The sequence below is a fragment of the Dipodomys merriami genome, unplaced genomic scaffold, assembly GCF_024711535.1.
Source record: "Dipodomys merriami isolate MVZ:Mamm:240054 unplaced genomic scaffold, mDipMer1.0.p SCAF_42, whole genome shotgun sequence".
NCBI lineage: Eukaryota > Metazoa > Chordata > Mammalia > Rodentia > Heteromyidae > Dipodomys > Dipodomys merriami.
In genome coordinates, this window is record NW_027205826.1 from 150,370 (window position 1) to 176,027 (window position 25,658).

General features: G+C 59.9%; 1 protein-coding gene across 2 annotated transcripts in view; it reads left to right on the top strand.

The window, feature by feature from the left end:
- The window catches only part of Rbfox3 (RNA binding fox-1 homolog 3), a 331,439-nt gene that overhangs the window by 79,642 nt on the left and 226,139 nt on the right, over positions 1–25,658 (top strand). The gene's annotated exons all lie outside the window — the stretch shown is intronic.

Genomic DNA, 25,658 nt, shown 5'->3' on the forward strand with positions numbered 1-25,658 from the left:
GTGTGACTCAGTCCTTCTGGGCTTGTGTGAGCGGTGGTGAGCAGCCAGGCCAGCGGCTGGGCACAGGCTGGTCTCGGGGGCCCTTTAGAAGATGGCTTTGGCCGTCTGTGGTCAGAGCTCAGCACGGCCCCGTGCCTCCCAGCCCCCCAGTGCTCACCCCTGAAGTTGTGCGGGGTGGGGGGGCTCACAGCTGGCCATACCCCCACCCCCAGCGGACATATTCAACCTGTGCATTGCCCTGCACTTGAGAATTTCTGGTGGCCAAGTTCAGCCTTGTTTTGGGCTCTGGGTGCACGATGGAGAAAACTCCCCAGGTCCCAGCTCCAAGTGTTGGTGTTGGTGGCGTGTGGAGAGCGAGCGGGTGCGGGGGGGGGGGCGGGCAGAGGGGAGCAGATTCCAGCCAGGTGCCAAGGCCCCGAGGCCTGTGATGTGTAGGCTGTTAGAGCAGCACGGAGACTGGCGTGGCTGGCTGGGGTGTTGAGAGGCTGAGCGGGCGTGGGGGGCGCGGAGGGGGGGCAGGGACGGGGCAGGGAGGCTGGAGCTGAGGCTGGGGAGTCCTGAGGGCTCATGGGGCTGAGGGCTCATGGCGGCTCTCGTGTGAAGGGACCGGGCTCTGCAGCCCCGGGAGAGCGCCACTCACTCTCCTCCCTCTGCCGGGTCACAGCACCCTGCGACTGCGACGGGCTTCCCCCAGCCCTCTACGACCTCGCTGGAGACTTGGGGAGGGCAGATGATCCTGGGGGCCTAGATAGCCGGGAAGACTCAGCTCCTGCGGGAGGGCGGGGAGCCTGGAGGCGGGACTTCCTGCCACAGACCCCGTACATCCACCCAAGCTGAGATCCCAGGCCTGGGGAGCTGGGGGTTGCGGGGAGAGCCTGTAGGCGCCTCTGAAGCGATGCCCTCCGGGTGGGGTGAAGGGGCGAAGGGGAAGCCCTCCGCATTAGGACCGCACAGGAGCGCATGTTTGTCTCCTCACCGGCCCCTGGAGGGCGGGTGGCGGGTCTGAAGGAGGAGGCTGGGTCGGTGGTCACATGCCACCCAGCGCCTGACCCGGCCCACATGCGGGATGGCAGGGACATGAAGCAGCTCCGTGTGGCTTCCAGGCAGGTGTCTGGGAGGAAGCTGTTTGCTCCCAGGCCCAGTCCCCATCCAGCCTTTCACCTTAGAATGGGTCCCGTCCAGAAAGCCCCATTTTAGATCTCAGCGCTTCAAATGTAGGCTCGGCTTGTGTAGGGAATTCTGGGTCCTTATGAAACATGTAGGTGGAGACCGGGCACCAGTGGCTCACGCCTGTAATCTCCTAGCTACTCAGGAGGCTGAGATCTGAGGATCACAGTTCAAAGCCAGCCCAAGCAGGAAAGTCCATGAGACTCTTATCTCCAGTTAACCACCAAAAAGCTGAAAGTAGAGCTATGGCTCAAATGGTAGAAAGCCAGCCTTGAGCAAGAAAAAGCTCAGGGACAGCACCCAGGCCTGGCTTCAAGCCCCCAGTGCTGGCACCAAAGAAGAAAACAAGACATAAACAAACCAACCCACTTTGGTGGAAGGTAACTCGCTGAACAATGAGAGAGGCCTGGGCCCCTGGTCCTCAGATGAACGGGGAGATGGGTGGATTCTGAATAGGGAGGAAAGCTCAGATGGGCCTTCTCTGGTACTCTGGACCCTCCCCTCTCCTCCCGCTTTCCCCTCCCCCTCTCATAGGACGCCAGACTTCTCTAAACACATTACTTTGCACTGCTGGGGTCACTTAGACAAGCTGGAGAGTGCAGAGAATTTTTTTGGGGGTGGGGGCAGGCATGCTCAGAGTCACCTGATCTCTCCAGACAGATGCCCGGGGCTGGACAGCCTCCTCCGTCCTCCATACCCTCTGCCCCCAGTGTCTCCTCCCTCCTTCTCTTGTCCCGTTGTGTCGGGTGAAGGATAAAATTGCTGATTGGCACTGGTGTGACTTTTTTTTTTTAGTGGAAAAATGAGCCAATCGTGTAGGTTCTGTTTTCCCCCTGCCGTGACTTTTGAGCTCTGAGATCCAGCTGTGAGGCAGCTCTGTGGGTCAGGGGGGTCGTGGCGGGTCGCGGGGGTCCGGGTCAGGCACCGCCGTGAGTTCCCCAGGCGGCAGCTCCGAGCTGAAGCTGTCCAATTAGGGCCCATTAGTCACCAGTGTGTTAAGGCATTAAGGACTATTGGAGGTGAGCGGGGACTCCGTGCACCCTGTGCCGTGCTGGGCGGGCCGGAGACGGGCGCAGCTCTACCCAGCTCTGCCTACCAGGCAGGTTCCGGCCCCAAGACAGCAAGTATGGTAGTGAGGCTCACAACTCAGACCACTGCCTTCGCCTCCTGTGGCTGTCTAGCAGAGCGCCGTGGAGTGATGTACTCGTACCGGGTCCTGAAGGCCAGATGTCCCCAATTCTGAACTGACCTAGACTCCTGCCAGCATTGCCCTTCGTCTCCTTGGCTTGTGGGCACATCCCTCCCATCTCTGCCTGGGATATGAGATGACCCTGTGCCCTCCCCGTGTGTGACCTCGAATGTCCGGTGTGGTGTGTCCTAACACCCCCCCCCCCCATCAGCGCTCCTCTGCTTCCCGAGGCTGTGAGAGGAGATGTCTTAGCAGAGCTCTGCTGCTGGCTGAGATCCCTTCTGGCACCCCTGCCCGCTCCCCATGAGCCCATGGTCTCAAGAACAGACCCCCAGGCAAAACCTAAAGCGAAACAGTTCTTGCCACAAGTTCTGAGCACGGGCCGCCCCAGGAGAGAGGAGCCAGGGCCTTGCCTTCGGGGAGGCTGCCCGCGGGGTGGGGCGGCGTGGGAGGGGAGGCCTGGAAGGAGCTGCCTGAGGAAGCGAGGGAGAGGAGACCTGGGTGGTGGGTGCCAGGCAGGCCGTGGGTGGACAGAGCTGGAGCTGGGAACACGGAGGCACAGCAGCGCAGCAGGAGTGGGCATGGTGAGGGAGGATGGAGGGCGTGGAGGTGAGACTGGAGCTGAGGAGACCTGGGGGGATGGGAAAGGAGCACAGGAGTGCGGGAGAGGAGACTGGAGCAGAAACCACATACAGCAGGCCGCAGGTGAGGGGTGGAGCCACGCGTGGGTCGGTGGGCATTTGGGGCCGGCCATTCTCTGTCTTCTTGGTGGCTCTGGGGCCCCCTTCCCTTGAGAGGGTGGATGGTGTGGTGACGAGGGTGTAGCTTCACACACACACACACACACACACACACACACACACACACACACACGCACACGTCGGGGACAGACAGGCCTCGTCATTTTGACTCACAGGAAGTGCCTGGGATCCCACCGGGCCCGCCACACCACGCGTGTGAGGACTCAGAAGAGACATCCCAGACCAAGGCCCAGCGGACCAAGGCCGGGTGGATCCTAAGTTCAGCTTACCCTCGGGCGCTGTGTGGGCCCCGAGTCCGTGTCCTCTGAGAGGCAGACACGGTGCGTGGAGGTCCCGGCCCGCCGCGTGCTCGCGTGACATCTGCTCTGTCTGTCTACATCGGCCTGTGTGTTCGTTGGCTGCGGCTGCTGCCAAGCCCCACTTAAAGGGTGAATAGACTTGCAGGGATTTGCATAGATTGGCGGGGTGGGGGAGTGTTAATCTGCTTTGCAGAGATCTGCTAAGTGTTCTGGGCTGGGTGCCTTCCAAGACATCTGTGTGTGGCAGGGGCAAGAAAATACCTGAGGAAGGGAAACCGCCATGGCCGTCCATGCCTGCGCGTGCGCCTGGGTGCCAGGGGAGGAGAGAGGAGGACGCGTGGGCAGGGCAGGAGCGGGGACAGATGGTGGCCATGGTGGGCATCCGTCACTGTGGTCTGCTGAGTGATGAAGTTACCGGGGAGGAGGCCGCGTGGGGCCACCTGCAGCACCAGCGGGAGCGGATCAGGATGTCCATGTGTCGCAGGCACTGGACGCAGCCACAGATAAACCCAGGTTCAACAAGGTCGGAGAGGACACTGGTCCTGCACTGGACCTCTGCCTGAGCCTCTCAAACAGGAATCCCACCAAGATGACCCCAGGGGAATGAGAGATGGCAAGAATGCGGGATCCCAAACGAAGCCCCTCGAACTGATGTCCCTGCTCCGCCGGCTACCTGTGCGATGTGGCCTCCGGCCCCTCCACTGAGCACACAACTCAAGAATGGGCGTGTCAGTCCACTTCCCATCGAAATAACTGAGCAACTATGAATAACTACAGAAAAGACTCTTGAAGCGCAGGGGAGAAGCGTGGAGAAGCATTGTGCTGTGGAGCCAGCCCCAGATCTAGAATCCCAGTTCCAGCCTGTGTGTGTGCACACACACACACACACACACACACACCGCGCCGCAGAATGGGCTAGTGCCGTGGGCCTGGGGAAGCATCAAGGTGACACACCAGTTCTCAGGAAAGCCTGTGAGCCCCAGGAGAACACACAGGTGTGACATAGTTCTGGCACCACCACCTTCGAAGCCATCGAGGAGAAGGCATGGAGGAAATCCTGTCTATGCAGGAGGCTGAGATCTGAGGATCCCAGTTCAAGGCCAACCCAGGCAGGAAAGTCTGTGAGCCTGCCATTTCTGATGAACAACCACGAAGACGGAAGTGGAGCTGTGTCTCGAGAAGTTCCCTCACCTGCCCAGGAAGGACTGTTGAATTATTTAGTGTTTATTTCTTTAGTGGTACTGGGAATTGACCTTGGGGCCTCATGGTTGCGAGGCAAACACCCTTTAAGCGCATCCTCCATCCTTTGGCTTTTAGTTTGTTTTTCAGACAGGATCTTGCCTGAGTTGGCCTGAATTCTTTACGACTATCTCCTTAGTAGCTGAGATTACAGGTATGTGCTACCACACCTGGCCCTTGAATTATTTAGTGTTCACTCAGCCAGATACACTCCTTGCAGGATGTGTTACTCTGGTCTCGGGCCAATGCTTCGAGTGTTGCGCTCTGACCAGCACCTTTACTTCCTTCTAGCAGAAATTGCTTATCTGTCCACAAATAAGTGAATTCCATGGTTTGTTTTCCCTTCTCCTTTCCTGGGTATAAAGCAGGTCTGGTTGTTTTATTTCATTCCTCAGCATGCTGTTGTCTGTGGTGGGCCATGGCAGGCCACGAGAGGCCATGGCCCCGTGCAGAGACATGAAATGCCCGTCCCACGTGATACAGGGCCCACAGCAGCCTGCGCGTTTCCTTTCTAAAGGCCCCTGAAGAGAGAGGATATTAAATCTGTACCCCTGGGGTACTGGGTGTCTGTTGCCAGAAGCGGGGCGGGAAAAGCACCATGTTGCTTTGAAGTCTTATTTGTTATTTTAAGACTTGGTACACGTCTGATGCTGAACCCATGACATACTTCTGTGGCCTGGAACCTGGCGGGAATCTCTCCCCCAGACACTCAGACTAAGTGACGCTTTACGCCCTCCAATGTAGCTGTGGGGTCAGCGGTCTCCTCTTCCCATGGGGTGTCCTTGAGGGGTGGAAGGTGGGGGGAAGGGGTCCCCCCAGTTGGCTAGCTCTTGGTGAGGCCGGAGGGTGAAGTGGGTCTGGACATGATGGGTGTTAGGAGGCTGGGCGATGACGTTGACTTTATCCAGAGGGAGCCTGAGCGGTGAACACCATCCTCGCCTTCCTGGCCAGCCGTCTCTGTTGTTGGTAAAGGCTCCGCCCCTCATCCCGCCTCCCCCTTCCCCCCAAGCTACCACTTGGGGTTGTGTTGGCTGTTGAGAGTAAGGTGACATCTCAGGCTGGGGGCTTCTGGGTTCGCAAGAGGTGAAAGCACAGATCCAGAACAATGCCTGTCATGCTAGCTACTCAGAAGGCTGAGGTCTGAGGATCGCGGTTCAAGGCCAGCCTAAGAAGGAAAGTCTGTGAGACTCTTATCTCCAAAAAAGCTAGAAGTGGAGCGGTGGCTCCAAGTGGTAGAGCAGCAACCTTGAGAGGAAAAGCTAAGGAACAGCACCCAGGCCCTGAGTTCAAGCCCCAGTACCAGCACACACACGTGCGCGCGCATGCACACACACACACACACCACACGTATAGGGTGGGACATCAAGGTGGCACATAGATGGGCTCTGGGGAAGCCCAGGAGCCACAGGAGAGCACGGAGGTACGAGCCTTCCAGTTCTGATGTGAGCCTGGAAGGAGGTGCCAGGGAAAACATGGGCATTGCTGTGTCCACATCTGTCCGTCTGTCTCTCCTACCTAGGGTCTTTCCACCCTGTCACATCCGTGTGTTTATTATGGTATTCTATGTCCCTATGCACATATATATGTTATCCATTTATGTTGTATGTAGATACCACTGATCTACCAATAGGTTTATCTCTTATTGTCCATCCATCCATCCATCCATCCATCCATCATCCATCCATCCATTATGTCTTTATATGAATGTATGTGTAGGTCTATTCATCCATTCTCTATTATCTATTTACTTATGCTTCTGTTCAAGTACCATTATCTATCTCTATCATCCATTCATCCACGAATTTGTCTATCTGTCTGTCTGTCTGTCTATCTACCTACCTCTATCATCCACCCATTTATTATCAATTTATCTACCTATCTCTATTGAACATCTATTATCTATCTATCTATCTGTCTGTCTATCTATCTATCTATCTATCTATCGATCGATCGATCGATCTATCTATCTATCTATCTATCTATCTATTGATCGATCGATCTATCTATCGATCTATCTATCGATCTATCTATCTATCTACCTACCTACCTACCTACCTACCTACCTACCTATCTATCTATCTATCTACCTACCTACCTACCTACCTACCTACCTACCTATCTCTATCATCCGCCTGTCTGTCTCTGCTGTGATCACTGGTTTCCATCACTATTGCAAAGTTCGGTTTGGCACCATGCTCTCTTGGCTAAGGGACAGAGGTGGGAAAGGCCAGCCACCAACACCGTACCTCCCACCACAGGCTCCCGGACTTGAACACAGTCTCTCCTGACTCTGAAGAGATCAAACCATGCAGTGAGGACAGGCAGGTGTGGAGAAGGAAGGAGAGACAGGAGACCCGAGCTCCAGGCCTGGTGCTGGGGGACGACTGGGCATCTGGGTGGGGGACAGGCCACACGGGGAGCTGCTGGGAACGCCCCAGGGGAGGGGGCCAAGGGGGAAGGGGGAGGGCAGGGGGAGGGCAGGGGGTGCTGAAGGCAGCCTCCCAGAGACCTTGCTCCAGGCTTCTACTCCAGCCCTTCCTAGAGAGATGCACGCTGAGATCTGAACAATAGCTGTAACGAACCTACTGCTCCTGGAGCCCCGCCAGGAGCAGGCCCGGGCTCACACCCGGGTGGGTACTGCCTCCTGCTGAGGCAGGCTGGAGGGAGACCACACAGCCAGCGGCAGGGCTGGCACGGGGAGCAGAGCTCTGGCGTGGTGGGGATTTGGAGGTTTCTTCCCGAGGCAGGCAGAGCAGGGGTGAGGACGGCTGGTGGCCACAGGCACTGGCTGGGCCGGGTCCCAGGGGCAGAGGTGGCCCCGTCCCTGACCTTCGGGCGTCTCCTTAGTAGCATTCAGAGCAGGGTCCTTCCCAGAGGAGGGAGCCCCGTCCCCCCTCCCCCCTCCCCCCGCCCCCGCCCCCTCAGGTCTCACTCCTCATCTAAAAATCTCTGCAGAGGCCATTTGGCTCCTCTTAGTAACACGCCACAGCGCGGCTGGTTGTGTGTCTTGCAGGTCTGTGAGCAGTTCCTGTACACGACATGACGTGTGTGTGTGTGTGTGTGTGTGTGTGTGTGTGTGTGTGTGTGTGTGTGTGTGTGTATGTGTGTGTATGCGCGCGCACCCCCAGCCCTGTACCACCGTGTCCTGGGCGTGGCCACGGTCTGCAGCCACGCCCTCCGTCCAGGAGGCCCTCCCTCCCACCTGGGGTCAGTCGCCAGGTGAGGGGAGCTGCCTGGCTCCCCATGGAAACCACTTGAACCAGTCCCCGAGCCCCCATAGCAACGGAAGCTGGCAACGGCGCCTGGTGCCCGGGAGAAAAATTAGCAGAATCGTTTTTCTTTGGGGGAGGAGGGGGGTTGCACGCAGGAAAACCAGTTTCTCGTTATATAATAGAGCGTTCTCTTGAGTTCACTTTCGGGAAACATGGGCACCCTCAGACCTCCCGGGAGGACAAGGGGCGCTGTGGAGACCCTGGGGTCCGGTGTGTGTGGGGGGGCAGCTGCTCCGGGCCATTCCGGGAGGCACCGGCCCCGTGGGAAGCTGGGATGGAGGAGGGGAGCATGTGTGGGGGACACGGGCCTCTCTCCTCTCTACCACCTGCGAGGGGCAGCCATTCCCTTTCCTTGCCCCACACCCGCCCTGGCTCCCCACACCTGCTCCTAATCCCCAGAGTCTGGGGGGGACTGTGTGATTACCCACAAGCTCGGGCCCAGGGAAACGCAAGCCCAGCCCCGGCTGCTCAGAGCTCACCCCTAAAGCCTGGCTCTGGCCCCTCCGGCAGGAAATCCAGCAGGCCTAGGAGGCCAGGCTGGGCTATTATCCCGTGGGTGGAGTGAGTCCCACAGCACCCTTCTGGACCCTTGTGCCAGGCGTCCTGGGAAGGCTGGGTGCTCCTCCGCTCAGACAGATACCGCGGCAACACAAAAGCAGGGGACATCAGCAGGCCCGTGCAGTGAGGCCTTGTTCCGGGGGGAGGGGCGGGGGGAGCTGTCCGGTGGCCTGCCTTGCCCGTGTCCACCCCTGGGGTGGGGCAGAGGGGAGACCCGGGGGCTGCAGCCAGGCTGCCCGCGGTGTGACTCGGGCACTTCTTTCGGGCTCTGGGTTTCCGGTGGGTCTTGCTGCCTCTGGGGCCCTGGACCGAGCCGCCGCTCCGGCTAGTTAACATTCAGGGAGCAACGCGCCGGGAGAAATTTAGATGTGTTTTTTTTTTTTTTTTGCATGTGCGCTTGCATGTAAATGTGGGTAGGTGCTGTCCTGATTGATGGCAATTAGCATTTTCTAACGGGAACAGATGTTCCCATTGCCAGGAGGCTGGTACCTAACGCCCACACCGCCATCTGCTCGGCTGGGCAGGGCTGGGGGGGGGGACGGGGGACAGGGAGCGGGCTTGCCCGTGGCCCTCCAGCCCTCGGTGGTGTATACTTCACAGGATTGTGCGAGATTGTTTCTGGAGGGGAGAAAAATAATAATCGAGATGTTTTGGGGAGGGGTATCGATAGTTCCTGCTGTTTATTATGGGATGGGCTCTTCCCTCTGTCGAGCAGCCCTGTGCTTGGGTGGCTGGAACAAAAGGAGGTGTGAGCGGAATGCACAATGCCGGCTCCCGGTCGGTCAGGGTGCAGAGGGAGTGAGGGAAGCCAAGGTCACGGGCAGACGCAGGTGGGGGCGGGTGGCGTGGAGCGGGGAGGCAGAGGTCAGCTCAGGCCTCCAGTTCTCGACTCCCCCGTGGCCTTGGGAAGGCTGGGCTCGACCACCATCCGCCCGGCCCGCCGGGGCAGGGGCTCAGCGTTGGGGACCCCTCTCTCTGGTGGAGGTTGGCACGCTTCACCTGCAGATCGAGGCCAGTCCCTGCCCCACTCTGCGGGGTGGGGAGGGATTGAGGGGTGGCCGCCGGCCGAGGGCAGGGCACCAGGGCGAGCCGGGCACCGAGCAGGCTGGACGCTTTGCCTCTGTCCTCTTGGCCAGCAAGGACGCCTCTTCATGCTCCCCGCAGCTGGCGGCGGCGTGGACTCATTTTCTTTTCTTTTCTTGCTTTTGGCTGCTGAACGCAGAAGCAGTGTTTGCTTGCCTGCTTTCTATAAAAAGCGTCTCCTCCCTCGCTCCTCTAGGCACTGTGGGGCAGTGACCATGGCCCCCCCCCAGGCCCCTCCCGCCACGGGCAAATGTCTGTGGGGGAGTCTGCCACCTGTCCTCTGGCTGCCCCAACAGATGTCCCACCAACACCCGGGACGTCCTTCCTCCGTGGGCCGAGCTGGGCCTCGGTGCCGGGCTCGCGCAGCCCGCTCTGCCCGTCCCTCTGGCCCGTCCCGCCCTGGCCGTCTCCGTGGTGCGATCCATCCGTGACGTGCGCTCCCCTCTTCTCCCAGCCGGGGGCCCCCACGGCCCCCAAAGGTCTCCCCAGCAGGAGCGGCAGGGAGGGAGGGAAGGAAGGGTGGGGTGGGACCCAAGGCATCGAAGGGGAGAGGCCCCTGCACTGTACCCCCCCTCTCACGGGGCGGGGGTGGGGGGGAATCGGGCCCCTGGATCTTCCCATCTGGATTTTCCAATCAGGTTCCCCTTCCAGGGGCTGCCAGGGACTCAGGGTTCAGCCAGGAGGAGTGCGTGTGTGCAGAGCAGCCGGGGGGGGGACCCCGCTGCTGCAGGCTGGGGCAGAGGGGGTGGGCCCTGTCCTCCCGCCCGGGGTCAGCCCCGGGTGGGCGTCCTGGGGGGAAGCCCTCCGGCCCTGCCCGGGCTGTAGAAAGTCTTCTAGCAGTGAGGTGGGCCTGACGTTGGACTCACAGAGACACATGGGCGCAGGCTCTCTGCTTTCCCTGACTTCGCCTCATTGGCGCCTTGCGCGTTTCTGCACAGAAAACCTCCTCTTGCTTCACAGCGGTGTTCCTCCACCTCCCTGGGCACCACACCAGGGCTGCGGGCAGCTCCCCCCAGAGGCCCCCAGCCGGCCTTCCCACCCCACGTATGACCACACTGCCCCCAGTGGAGAAAGGCTGCTAGTTCAGGCGCCACAGACTGGCTTTCTCACCTCTAGGACAGAGTGCTGGTCAGGTGTCCATGCCTGTAAGCATTCATTTTTACCTATTTGTTTTTTGTGCCTTTACTGTGGCGTTGTGCTGGCACATTGGAGATAAGAGGCTCATGTACTTTTCTTCCCAGGCTGGCTTTGATCAAAGTAGCCTCCTGGAGTAGCTAGGATGACCGGTACGAGCCCCTGAGCCTGGCAGCTCCACGTGGCGGTCACTATGGTGTCAACCCCACGGAAGAGAACCTGGGGTCCCAGAGGCTAGAGGACTCGCCCCAGACCACAGTCGTGTGGTCCCCAAGCACCAGGGCGCTGAGCTGGGACGGTCCACCCTCGGCCTGCCGTCCCAGCTTGTGGCCCTCCGGGCTCGTTTACTGCCTGCTGGGCCCTGCCCTAGAACACGGTCTGGCTCCCTGGTGGTCAGAGACAGAGACTCCGGCTCCTGGACGTCTTTCCTTCTGGAGACGAGGCGGGCAGTGGCACACCAGGAAGCTGGACGGCACACAGGCCCACAGATCCGTTCCCCGGGGCTGGCACAACAAGCCACCACAACCCAGGCAGCGTGGCGCTGGCTGGAATAGTGAGGAACGGAGGCACCGCACGGCCTCTCTGCCGGGCAGCGCTGGGGAGGCCTCCCTGCATCTCCCCGCTCCCCACGGCGCCTCTCCTCAGCATGCCTTGGCTTGTGGCTGCATCTTTCCCATTTCCATCTCTCTCGTCCTTACACAACCTTTTTCTCTGAGCCTCTGTGGCCCGAACTCCCCCTGCCCCCTTCCTTTTTCTCTCCTTGACTGGCTAGTTGATTTTTTTTCCCCCCGATGTAGCCCAGGCTGGCCTTGAACTTGTCATCCTCCTGCTTTAGTGACTTGCCTGTTGGGATTAAAGGTGTGCACCCCCATGCCTGGCTCTTCCAGAGACACTAGTCACTGGGTTAGGAGCCCCTCCTAAACCCAAGATGACTTCAGCACTTGGTCCTTAACTGACTGTCTCTGCCGAGATTGTCCCCAAGGAAGGAGACTTTGTCAGGCCCCTGGTGAGCAGGAGCTGGGTGGGCAACGTCTGGTTCAAGACAGCATGAGACTCTCCACGGCAGAAATCAGGGAGATGGACAGGCCGGGAGCTCTGGGCCCGGGGACCTTCGCCAGGGTAGAGGGTGTGGCTGGAGGCTGGCTTCATTTCTCCTGCAATGCTGCCTGAGTTCAGAGCAGGACATGGCTGGAGAAGGACGGCCCCTTCTCCCCCATTCCCAGCTGACTGCCTCGTGGTCCTGGGATGAACAGAGCGCTCGTGGGGTGTGTGGGGGGGACTGGCAGGGGGCATTGAAGCTGGATCGAAAGAATCTAATCAAGAAGAGAATGCTACCCTGATGGGACTCTCACAACACACCCTCTCTTAGCGATTTCTCGTCGAATCCAGAACCCCCAACCATCCGTTAGGCCCGGCCTTGGGGCACGCCGGGTGACCACACACGTCCCCTCTCCCCAGTGGACTTGCTCTCTCGTAGAAGAGGCCGACAGCCTTCAAAGGGAGGGCATGCCACACAGAGGCTGGACAAGTCCTCCCCAGGAGAGGGCACTGGGAGGGTAGGCATTTGGATTTTGAAGGATGTGTAGGAGTACAGTGGGAAGGAGAGGCCATTAGAGAACAGCATGAAGAATGCACAAAGAATGAAAGCTTGTGTGTGGGGGGGGGGTGAGAAGCTCATGGCTCCTGTAGGAGAGCCGGGTAAGGCAGGTGGGCATCGCCGGTGGCCACCCGGGACCCAGCAAGCGAGGAGTAGCCAGGACCCGAAGGCGTCTGCCCTTCCGGAACTGTCTGTAGTAACAGTGGAGCAGGCCGGACACCAAGGCCTTTCCCTAGGCTGCCAGGTGGGGGAGGGTGGACAGATCTGGGCAGGGGAGGGAGGAGGGAGAGAGGGAACGAGGGAAGGGCCAGCCTTTTTAGAAACAGAGGAACGTTTCACTCTTATTCATTTCAAAGAGTGCCACTCAGTGCCTTCTAGAACAATCCATCGCTGTGTGGTGGCCACCTCTACCAGTTGCAGGAGTTTTTTCACCACAAAAGGACACCTGCCTGCAGAGTAATCACAGAGTAATATTCCTCGCGTAACTCTGTCTCATGCCCCTTGGTGGACACTTTCCCTTTGAGGGCCAGCCTTTCCAGGGAGATCTCGCACACTCAACACGTGTTTGTTGAGTGAGAAAAGGAAGTTGCCACCCCGAGCTCCCTCCCACCCATCACCCTTACCTCCGTGACCCCTTCAAGGGACCGGAGTCCCAGCGTGTGGCACCGGGTGGCAGGATCTTGTTCCTGGCCTGTGTGGGCCAGTCTCCCGGATACCGGGGTGGGGGAGGCCGGGATGCTCCATGTCTGTGGGCCCTGCCTGGGGTCTTCCGGCCTGAGTGCCATCTGCTCGTGGACATCCCTCTCAGGTCCCTTTCCTGTCCAGGGCAGAACACTGCCTCCTTCCCCCTGTCATGACCACCGCCATTGCTGTGGTCCCCAGGATTACCACCCCCGCCCCCCCGCAGGAGGAGCTGAGCGCCTCCTTCCAGCCTCAGCCTCCCCAGGGGAGCCTCCCATACAGCCAGAACCAGCGGGGGGCGGGGGGAGAGCTTTGTTATTCCCCCCCCAAAGGTTACAAAGAGAAAGAGAGCTCCGAGGAATTCAGGGCATGGAGGGGGGTGGTAGGGAAGCCCACAGGGGCGGGGCGCCTGTCCAGAAACTCTCTGCTCAGTTAGAGGCAGCTGTCCTGATCCATGGGCCTGCTCTGGGTCCTGCAGGGCACGCCTGGCCCGGCTGCCCAATCATGGGGACCTCTGGGCCCCAGCTCCATACGGCCCAGCCAGCGGGGTATCTGGGGCGTCCTGTGCCCGCCCCCTCAGCACACATCACACCAGGTTATTGGCCGCACTGGACACAGCTGGCGGAATTTCAATTTGCCCACGTGTGGCCTGACGGCCCGGCCTGCGGGCGGGGACCGGTCACTGCTGTACCTGTGCGTCCTCGGTGCCCACAGGCTCCGACGCCGCTGCCCTGGGCTGCCGCTCCCCGCACTGCCATCCTGGGGTGACCGGGCACCCCTGGGAGTGGGCGGCTGGCAGCCTGGGCAGGCCGAACCCGTGGAGGTGCCGGGAAGGATGCCGGGCACATTAGCAGGAGTAACCGCCACAGGCCTTGCTGGGTGATTCCACAGCTCTCTGGAAGTGGGTGATACTTGCAGAGATTAGAAAGGCTGCTCTGCTCTCCTGAGTTGTATTACACCAGCCCCTCCAGGACACCCTATCAAGAGCCGTCAGCACAGACAGGTAAACACTATTGCTTCAAGTGTCTCTGTGGCCCTTTCCCCTGCTGTCTGGGACACTAGACCATGTCTACCCATCTATCCACCTGTTCATCCACCTATCCATCTGCCTGTTCATCCACCCGTCTATCCACCAGTCCATCCACCCATCTGTCCACCTACCATCCACCCATGCATTCCCACCCATCCATTCACACACCCATCCACACACCCATCCATCCATCCATACACACACCCATCCATCCATCCATCCACCCATCCACCCACCCATCCAAAATCATTTCATCCATCATCCACCCACCCACCCATCTTTCCACCCATGCACCCACCCGTCCACCCATTCATCCACCCATCTATACACCCATCTACCCACCCATCCATCCATCCATCCATCCACCCATCCACACACCCATCCACCCACCCACCCACCCATCCATCCTTGTACCCCTCTATCCTTCAGAATATACGATGAGGGATATCCCCGCTGGGTGCAGAGCTGGGATTGGAGGCTGACTAGAGGAGCGGGAAGCAAGAGGCTGTCTCCTGGGGGAGGAGGGTGACCTCTGTGGGTCGGTGCCTGAGCCTGCAGGTATGGCTGGCCCTCTGGAGGGGTTCATAAGCCCCATGGTGTAGATGGGAGTCTTGGGACCTGCACCGACTTTTCCCTTCATCCTTCCCTGGAATGCAGGGTACAGCAGCTGTGTGCATGATGCCCACACTGGACAGGGTTAAAGTGTCCTATCCTAGAGGTGGACCTCCAGCGTAGGGAGGCTTGGGCAGCTTCTATGTAAACGCTACGTCATTTACGTAAATGCTACATCATCTACGTAAACACTACACCACCTGTGGAAGGGGCCCTGGACATCTTGGGGGTCGTGGATCCCCTACCTATGGTCATCAGAGACAGCTGATGCCTGGATGTGCTCAGTCAGGCCTGGACCTGTGTCTGAACTGTGCACACCAGTAGCGATAGGTCCTTAGAAGGCTCTGGAACCGGGAAAGGGGATGACAAAGAGTCACAGGCTGGGGAGGCCGGCTCTGTGGTGGCAGGGAGGGCAGGTCCGCCCCGCAGAGGGTGGAGGGGCTGCCTCTGGCCTGGGACACGGGGAGAGGCCAGCCCGAATGTGGGGGGAGCCAAACTGCGCTGGGCCCAGGTCTGAGGTTCCATTCTGGGATAAGGTCTGTGTCTGTTTAAAAGACGCACCTCTGAAATTCACCAGTTGCTATTTTCAGAGTGTTCTGGCAAATGATTGGCAGGCCCCGAGGCCAGAGCAGAGAGGAGCTACGGGCAGTTGGGGCGAGAGGGGCCGGAGCTCCTCTCTAGGTCCTGTCTGGGGCTGTGACACGCCTCTGCCAGGACTCCCATCCGGAGTCCATTCTGGGTAGGGTTCTGGTGGCCGCCAGGCAGCCCCAGTGCCCAGGACGGCCACTCCCCCCCCCCCAGGTCCACACAGCCAGGGGTGAGAAAATAATAATACTATAAACATATGATAATGTCCTCCTGCTCTTCCCACCGCGATCCTCAGCTCTCAGACTCCTGAGTAGCGAGGGTTACCTGCACAAGCCACCGGCACCAGCTCGCTGCCCTGTTTGATGAGCTCAGTCATTGCCAGGGGAGGCTGCACCCCGAGCCTGGACACCGACAGGGTGTGGGGAGACGTGGAGGGGCCTGCAGCCTGTGAGCAGCGACAAGCTCTAGTCTTCTCCTGAGAGCCCGTCCGGCCTGAGACCAGGGAGCGGCCTAGGGCTCAGGTTCAAAGCAAAGCCTACCCCCTGGCACCCCCCAGCCTGGGCAGCCACCTCCCCCCCAGGGAGCCACCGACAGCTCACCCTCACCCACGCTTCTGTGCCCCATCTCTTATTATTATTATCATTATCATTATTAATTTTTTGTTTTTTGTCGGTCGTGGGGCTTGAACTCTGGGCCTGGGCGCTGTCCCTGAGCTCTTCAGCTCAAGGCGAGTACTCTACCACTTGAGCCACAGCGCCACTTCCATTGCGCCCCATCTCTAAGGCCTTAGGGCCCCCCCTCCTCACCTGAGTTTCCCCCTCCTCCCCCCTCCTCCCCCCTCCTCCCCCTCCTCCCCTTCCTCCTCCTCCGTCACCTGTCTCCCTGACAAGCTTCTGCCTGGCCCATCCAGAACGTTCCCTGCTCCTCCAGGAAACCCCCTCCCCACCTCAGGGGACCAGCAAAGCCCCCCCCCCCAGCCTTAGCGGTCTGGGACTCACCACCCTGGTTTGTGAAGACATCCCAGAGACCTGGAGGAAGCCGCCCGCACAGGGGCCCCGAGCGCCCGGCCTCCTCCTGGCCAGACCAGACCCCACAGCCAGGGCCAGTGCTTACCACCATGGTCTCTGCTATCCTCACTACCGGCTTCCAGCGGGGGAGGAGACGGAAGGTTCTGGAGCTCGGTCTGCTTCCCCGGGCATCCTGCCTGCCAGCTCAGAGCTGACACTTGCTGGAGCTGGGTTTCCTTCTGACCAGTGTGGTGTGGGGAGATGGCACCTCACGATTCAGGAGGACGATGATGCACCTGTCCCCGGGCGGGGCAGGCTTCGAGCGGGAAGTGCCAGCCTGGGCTCCTGGGTGTCCCAGAGATGTCGGACGCCCTGGAGCTCCGGGAGGTGGCAGCCCGCAGCCTGCACTGACGTCCGTCCGGGGCTCGGGGTTAACGCTACTTGATGGAGCCGCATACATTAGCATAAAACATGTAGAATCGGATCTCCTAATGTATTTTCTTTCTCATTTACTACCCAGGTGCTTAGATTTAATTTCTTCCAAATGATATACCTAAACATCATTATGTCCTAATAATCGCACACTTGGATGACAAGTAGCCTAATGAAGAAGAGCAGACAACAGCCGGGGGGGGGCTCTGAGGCTTGAAGCTGGGGGGGGACGTGGCTTTGGGTGAGCAACCCGGCTGCTCGCGGGGGTGGTGGCTGGGGGTTGGCGCTGTGGAAGAGCTGCCCTGCCAGCTTCTAATTGAAAGCTGCCAGCCCGGATTTAGCAGAGCCCCTTCTGTGCTTTTCTAAAAGTAGAGTTGTGCCTCCATTTTTTTTTTTAATCTTCAATAGGGGTTTTTCTGCTTCTCTTTTATTAGGATCTGGGTTTTTGGATGTAGTAGGCATTTAGGACTAGTCTGAGTTGTACTTCCAAACAGGATCAGTAGCTCACCCCTGTATTCCCAGCTACTTGGGAGGCAGAGATAGGATCGCAGTTTGAGAGGCCAGCCGGGCAGTAAGTGAGGCTTTGTTTGAAAAATAACAAAAGCCATAAGGGGCGGAGTAGTGACTCAAATATAGAGCACCTGAGTTCAAATGCCAGAAAAGAAAAACCCAAGACAGAGAAAGTCCTAACCAAGTCCACCGTGGACAGAGCTGTTCCATGGTGGGTTTTCTGTGGTGTTCTCCTCCTCCTCCTCCTCCCTCCCTCCCTCCCTCCCTTTCCCCTCCTCCCCCTCCTCCCCCTCCTCCTCCCCCTCCTCCTCCTCCCTCCCTCCCTTTCCCCTCCTCCCCCTCCTCCTCCCCCTCCTCCTCCTCCGTCTTTTTGTCAGTTATGGGGCTTGAACTCTGGGCCTGGGTGCTGTCCCTGAGCTCTTCAGTTCAAGGCGAGTGCTCCACCATTTGAGCCACAGCGCCACTTCTGGTTTTCTGGTAGTTCATCTGAGATAAGAGTCTCACAGTCTTTCCGTCCCTGGGCTGGCTTTGAACCGTGATCCTCCGATCTCAGCCTCCTGAGTAGTTAGGATGACAGGCGTGAGCCAGCTGTGCCCAGCGTGGTGATATTTTTTCTTTTTTCTTTTTTTTGTCAGTCAGTCATGGGGCTTGAGCTCAGGGCCTGGGCACTGTCTGTTCCTGAGTTTTTTGCTCGAAGGCTACTGCTCTACCACTTTGCACAACAGCTCCATTTCTGGTTTTCTGGTGGTGAAGGGCACCCAGGCACGGGTTTGAGCTCGTGGGTTTGGGTGGTTTACATACACGTGTGCGCATAGATGACCACACAGACATGTAGACGTGCATACAGATGCACATATAAACGTGCACGTGCACATACAAGTGTGTGCACACACTGCTGTGTATGGGTGCACATGTGTGTGCACGTATGTGAGTCTATGTGTCTGCGTGTGCATGTCCCGTCCCCATCAGAAGTGCCCGTACTCACGCTCCTCCTCTCCGCCTCCTTGGGGACCGTTAGCTGCGGGGGGGGGGGTCTGGCATTCCTCAGCCCCTCCCCCTCGGGACCCGAGATGGCGGTGATTAGTCTAACGAGTGATTAATGAACACATGGGCCGGCTAGAGAGCCCCGCTGGGCGCAGGCAAGGAGGGAGAGGACGTGACACCAGGTGGGCCTATCACCAAGATTTCCACCCTCAGCCTGAGGTCTCCCCGCCTCTCACGAAGGTGAGCCTGTTGCCAGCTTGGGGGTGCTGGGAAAATGGAGGGGAACGGAAAAGGACAGACTGCACTGGATCATCCACAGGCAGGCCTGTGTATGGAGGAATAGGGAGGGGCACAGCCCTTCCTGCGGGGTAGGAGTGTGTGCGAGGGCGCTGGGACAGGAGCTGGGTTTTTATGAAGTCTGAGCAGGGAGGCAGAGGTGAATGAAAGAGCCGCGAGGCCAAGGGAGTTGGGGGGCTTTTCGGGTGGGCCCCTGATGGGGTGTTTACAGCCGGGCTCCAGTGGCTTGCCCTCCGGCACATCAAACAAGTTCTCGCAGCCCTGGGGTTTCTCCTGGGGTCTGTATGGGCCTGGGTCAGTAGGGTGGGGCTCAATCCTCAGAGAGTCAGAGTGCCACGTCCACGGAGGGACACGCGCCCTGTGGTACCTCGTGGCGGACAGATCCACAGCGTGTGCATGTGTGTGTGTGCATGCGCGCAGGTGCGTACACCCATTGTGTGTGCTGGAGTGTGTGTGTGCGTGCACGTGTGCATTGTGTGTGGGTGTCCTGCAAACACATGGGAAGACCCGTCTCTCACTCAATGATGGAAGTCGTTCCTCATCGGCAAGTATATAAAACTTGAAAATACGTTCAAGCAGAAGGCGCCCGAAGCTCTGCGTGGTTGTGGTGGCCGGGGGGGTGGGGAGGTTCTTGTTGATGGGGTTGGCTGTGAGGGGTCAGGCCTGGCAGGGGGAAGGCACAGAGGCACTGGGTTCTGGGGTGAAGGACTGCGGGTGGGAGGAATTAACAGCTGGAGGATGGGTGGGGTAGGGACGCGCCCCGAGCTCTGCAGAGCAGGCTGAGTTCAGGTAAAGGAAATCCGCTGCCAGAAAGCAACCCAATCCAGGCCTCTCTTCTTCCTTCCAGTCCCAAAACCAGTGTGGGTTTCTGGGGGGCTCTGCCTCCTCTCACGGAGCTGGGGGTGTATGCAGCAGGGACCCTGGAACAGACAGGCCAGAGTCCCAGGGCTCCCTCCTCTCCGCGCCCGGCAGAGCCTGAGGGGATCGCAGCAGGAGTGTGGCTGGCAGGCTGTACCTCCACACAGCCTGAGGATTAAAGGCATGCACCACCATGCCTGAACTGTCTCTTCTGTTTCTTACAAAGGACATGGCCATTAGATTTAGGGCCTGCCACAGTCCAGGGTGGTTTTACCTTGGGATGTGTTTTACCTTCAAGATGTCTGCTAAGACCCAAGCCTGGTTCCAGCCTAAGGCTCCAGGAGGAAGCCTCGGACCTATCTTTGAGACACCGTTCCCACCAGTGTCTGGAGGCCTCCGCTTGGGGTCTCCTGTCCCTCCTCCCATCCCCTCCTCTCCCGGGCACACCAGACCCACCAAGGGGGCCCGGCCTGGCTGTCCCTCCACATGGCCCATCCCTGGGCACCAAGAGACACCTGTGACAGATGGCACAAAACCCTGCAGCGCTGGAGTCTCTAGATTCACCACAGCAATGGGCAGAGCCCAAAGCTCCCGGGCCCAGAAGACAAGGCCACGGGCTGGCCGAGCTGTGGGGGAGACCCAGTCACCCCCCCCAGGAGATGCAGCCCGTGTCTGTGTGTGCGTGTGTATGTGTGTGTGTGTGCGCGCATGCACGCATGTGTGTACGTGGGGATCATTAGTGCAGCCCCAGGGAGAGTTTGACCCGGTGCCTCTCAGAAGCCCACGGAGGCCTGGACCTTTCCCCGCGTGCGTGGAAGAATCAGGTGGAACTGGTCAGGGAGCGAATGTCCACGGAGAGTCAGTGTCCAGGGCAGGCTAGCTCTATCCGTGGGCTGCGATGGGCCAAGGCCAGTGTCCTGGGGCTCCCATAGCCAGGCGAGGAGACGGGATCCGGGGACCCCACTGTGATTTAGCTGCTGATTTGTTGGTTTAGACCCAGTGCAACGGGGAGATCAATGATGGAGACAGAGGAGGAGCTGTGTGGGGAGGGCCCGGGGCGGGGGATGGAGGCCTGCAGGCCGGGAGCCTCTCAGGCCCCTTCCCACCGTCCCCTCTGGGGTGGACAGGCATTGTGTCCCCAGGGCCGGTGGGCGTGTGGGGGCCTGAGGTACCATTTGTGAAAAGCTCTGGAAATGCCATGGCGCTGCTCTGCTCACTCGCAGGACAAGGCTGTCTGGAGGCCATGAGCTCCGGATACCGGGCACAACACCTCCATGAACAATGAACCAAGTCTTTTCTGTGCCAGGTAATCCCAAAGGAGCCGCGGGGCCTCGAGGTCCTGGCTGCTGCTGGGGCCCGGGGATCCCCCAGCCTGCTCCTCCCGGGGCGCAGGGGACCACGAAGCTAAGGGTGATGCTCCTAAGCCTCTCCCTTCTCATCCTCTGACTCTGTCCCTCTTTTCCTATTTGCACCTCTTCCTGCTTCTGGAATGTTCTGGCTTATTCAGGTTAGAATTCAAGGCCAGCAGAGGGTAGAGATGAGTGGGGAAGGGAGCTCAGTGCTGGTTTTCTTCCTTGCTGGCGTGTGTGTGTGTGTGTGTGTGTGTGTGTGTGTGTGTGTGTGTGTGTGTGTGTGTGTGTGTGTGTGTGTTGTGCTTATACACATGGGCATGGACACATCTATGAACACACATCCACGTGCATGTGTGCATGTATGTGTGCACACACATGACCATCTATCCACATACCTGTGCTGCATGTGCGTAGTATGTTTGTGTGTGATGCTGTGGACATGCATGTACGCTGGTGCACTACATGTTTGTGCTGTGTGCGTCTGTGTCCGTGTGCCTGAGTGTACACTGGGACAAGAACTCAGACCTCCTAGAACCAGCTCGGGACCTCAGGCCCAGCCCTGCCAGACACCAGGCATGGCTGCTGACCATTGTATGAGCCCTTGGGCGTTGTGGGGGGTGGTGGTTACTGAACATGAGGATGAAGGAGAGGAGAAATGTAATAACAGTGAGATTTGCAGCATGTTACCTGTTTTTATTAAAAATCAATGACACAATAGAGCGATTCCACTCTATCTTACTTAAACAACATCCACATCCACGGCATGGGGGGCGTGGTTTGCTCGGGAGGGGGCGCCTCTGGGTGCCTCGCTTCCCTCCTGCTCCCCTGAGCCCCATCAGGACGGGGATTTACAGCCAGGCCCGGCTGCCTGCCACGCCTCCACCGCCGGCATTATTCCCGCTGTGGATCACGCCGGGCCCTGTCTGGGTGCGGAGGGACAGTTAATCAAGGCAGACTTTCCACCTTGTCATCCAGGATTCTGCTGGGGGAAAATGTGAACCGTAAAATTAAAATCTCGGGAACTGGGGGTTTGCAGGGGAAGCTGGAGGTTTGGGAAGGAAGGAAGGGGAGAGACTCACCCAGCTCCGCATTCGAGGACTTGACACCCGGAATCCATTTCCCTTCTGCTGTGCCCAGGCCTCACAGACGCAGCCTCTCCTCCCTCTCTCCTAGCTGGGGCCAGGGCCGCTCCCTGGGAGCTGTCTGGCTCACCAGGTCCTTTCTGCATCTGCAGACGACACTTCACCCCTGAAGAGCCCACCCCAGCTGGATGCCTGTGTGGGCGGGGAGGGGCGGTGGAGGGGGGAGGCGCCCAGGAGGGCTGCAGCTGCCTGGGCCTGGCTGTGCCCCCCGGCCCTGGACAGCGGGTCTGTGCCTCCAGGTGGGAGCAGAGGCTGCTCTGATCCTAGAGGCAGACTCTGGGATCTGTGGCCCCTCCTTTGACCTTGCATAGGACAAGGAGAAGGTAGCTTTAATGGGTTCTATTTTACAGTTAGGTCTTATTGTGGGCTGCCCAGGGGCAGATAAGACCCCAAGTCCAGTGTCTGTGGGTTAGACATCCAGCAGGGACCCGGCTGGGCAGCAGGAAAGAGGACCATTTTCCTTTGAAGCCCGGGGTTCACTATGGCTCTGTGGCTGACAGGTGTACGTGCACACATGGGGTGTGCACACCATGTGTCTGTGCTGGTGTGAGTGTATGCCGATGTGTGTGTCTGTGTACATGTGCACATGTCTCTGTGTGCACGTATGTGTACTTGTGTGCTCACGTGTTGATGTATATGTCTGCGCACACTGTGTGCTTGGAGAGATGTGCACATGCGTGCTTGCATGCACACGCGTGCCCGTGTGCACATTCGACCCCCCAGGTCAGCTCGCGATGGACGGCTGTGGTGAGCCTGGGGAACGGATCTCCAGCTGCCAGGGCAGGCCATTGGGTGGGAACCGGCGCAGCCCGGCACGCGGGGCAGCCTACCTCTGCCTGCGGGGGGGACTTGAGAGCCTTCGAGAGCCCTGGGACCTCTCCCCAGCCCGGGGAGAGCTGGGATTTGCTGCTGGCTCTGCAGACCTGGCCATGGGTGGACGCCTGTGGGGAGAGTGGGAGCCCTTAGCCTGGCCCCCAGGGGGTGGGGGGCTTCTGGAGCCCCCCGAGTGGGGGGGCCAGCAGCCTCACACGGAGGAAATGCGGGAAATGTGCAGTCTGCCTCACCGTAGCCCCGGCCTTTCCCCCTTCCCCCTCCCCAGAAGGCAGCGTGGGGATGCGGGGAGGGGTTTGCCCCTCAGGGCTTCACGGATGAACTTGGGGCTCCAAGTAGAAGCAGAGCTGGTGAGGTCCCGGGCGCAGAAGCCGGGCTGGACTGGACTCCAGGTGCCCACGGCAGGCACAGGTGTGTTTGGGGGGTGCCGTGCCAGCTCTGCCCCCTTCTGTCCCTGCGACTAGCAAGCAGGCATCCCGGATCCTGGGGTGAGCACTCGGGGCCCCCAGCTCCCTGGAGGCCTTGGACCCCTCCCAGTGTTCCAACGGCTGCTGTGGGTGCAAGTCCAGCCCACCTGCCACGTCTCCATCCATTCCTGGGGATCCCCTCCCGAGGGCTCAGCTCTGCCAGTGCCCCCTCCCTGCCCCCTACCCCAGCCTGGCTCTGAGCAGCTCCCCAAGACCCCACCCTGCCCACTAGTGATCAACTCCAGAAGGCACCTGGAGGCTAGACGCGGCTGCTGCTGTCCTTCCCCTTCCTAACGATGTCTGGCTTAGAACGGTGTCCGGCTGTTTTGCATTTCTCCGCGTACGCAGAGCGGGTGTGGGAGGGAGTGTCTGGGGTGAAGGACAGAAGACACTGGGGTTTAAAGGCTGGATGGTCCGCTCAGAGACCCCCACAGACAAACAAAGAGAAAGGAGTCAGGGGGCCACGCCCCCAGCGAACCAGGGCTCGGGGAGCTGGGGAGGGGCCCCAGGGCTGGGGGAGCCTGGGCTAGCCTTCACTGAGCCCCACAGCGGCTGGCCGGCTTGCCCTACCTGATAAGGTGGAGATTGATGTTGTTCTCCTTTGGCAGGGTCCGGGGCTCTGGGTTACAGAACTGATGAACAGCAGACCCAAGCTCTAGGCCGTGGGAGACCCCATCCCTAGTGAAACCAGGGCTCTGAATGACAAGCCGGCTCCTCGGGTGACTGGGAGCCGAGGCCAAGGACACGGGGGGGGGGGTGGGGGAGGCAGCGTCCCGTCCCTGGGACCAGCCATGAGCTGCAGGGCAGATGCCACCGGGTACCTTTGGGCCAGGAGGTGCGGGGTGTCACCCTGCGGCTTTCTGTGCTTTGTTCGCGTAGACACGTACGCCTTTTGACGTAGACCCTGTGCGTATCCCCGGCTTGTACGGTGTGGCCTGTCACTTCCTGAGAGCTTTGCCTCCTTTCCCGGGGTCCAAGCTCTGCCCGAGGGTGCCCACCTCTCCCGCCCCAGAGCCCGGGCACCCAGGGCCAGGCCGGGCGTCCGTCCTGACAGAGGGGGGCGGCGGCCTGCCCCTCTGGTCTGTGGCCTCAGAGAATGGACGCGGTTTCCCTGCCTGTTTTCCCGCTTCTCTCTTAGCACCCAGGCTGTGCTCCTCAGAGGGGGATCTGGCCGGGACGCCCAGGTGATCCCACTTCCTGCACCCAGAGCTGAGGTGTAGGAGAGCACACTCCATGTCCCCTGCTTTGTTGTCAAGGTCACACGGAGGGTGCTGGGGACCCCGGAGCCCACCGATCCACATCTCTATCATCTCCAGCTCAGGTTTCCCTAGAAGCAGCTCCTGCTCCCCCTCCTCCTGCTGTTCCTCCTCCTGCTCTTCCTCCCATTGCTCCTCCTCCCATTGCTCCTCCTCCTCCTGCTGCTGCTCCTCCTTCTCCTCCTGCTGTTCCTCCTCCTGCTCTTCCTCCCATTGCTCCTCCTCCTGCTCTTCCTCCCATTGCTCCTCCTCCTTCTCCTCCTGCTGTTCCTCCTCCTGCTCTTCCTCCCATTGCTCCTCCTCCTGCTCCTCTTCCTCCCATTGCTCCTCCTCCTGCTGTTCCTCCTCCTGCTCTTCCTCCCATTGCTCCTCCTCCTCCTCCTCCTGCTCTTCCTCCCATTGCTCCTCCTCCTGCTCTTCCTCCCATTGCTCCTCCTCCTGCTCCTCTTCCTCCCATTGCTCCTCCTCCTGCTCTTCCTCCCATTGCTCCTCCTCCTCCTCCTGCTCTTCCTCCCATTGCTCCTCCTCCTGCTCTTCCTCCCATTGCTCCTCCTCCTGCTCTTCCTCCCATTGCTCCTCCTCCTGCTCCTCCTGAGGCTGCTCCTCTTCCCACGCACATCTCTGGAGCTCGGTGGGCGCGGGGATGGGGCAGGGGAGGCGGGGGCTTCCTTCCTTCCTGCCAGGATGGAAAGGCTGGAGGGCTGGCGTGTTGTGGGGTGAGGGCAGCACCCCCACTTGCTCCCCGCCTGCCCGCCTGCCCTGGGATCCCAGCAGCTCCTGCCTCCTCCCTCTTGGTGGTGCTGGCTGTGTGTGTGCCCAGCTCCTCGTCCACAGTCGGCCCTGCCCGTCTGCCACCCACCCGCGTGTCACTGGCCTCGAGCTTCACGGCCCTGGAACTCGCACCCTCCAGGGCCAGGCCTGCAGCACGTGTGTGGTGGCTCCTGGACACGTGCGGGGGGGGGGGCACGCGCAGAGTGGGGCACGCGCAGAGCGGGGCACGCACAGAGCGGGGCATGCGCAGAGCACAGAGCAGGCCATGCGCAGAGCGCAGAACAGAGCATGCGCAGAGCGGGGCATGCGCAGAGCACAGAGCAGGCCATGCGCAGAGCGCAGAACAGAGCATGCGCAGAGCGGGGCACGCGCAGAGCGGGGCACGCGCAGAGCGGGGCACACGCAGAGCGGGGCATGCGCAGAGCGTAGAACAGAGCATGCGCAGAGCGGGGCACGCGCAGAGTGGGGCACGCGCATAGCATAGAGCGGGGCACGCGCAGAGCGGGGCACGCGCAGAGCACAGAGCAGGCCACGCGCAGAG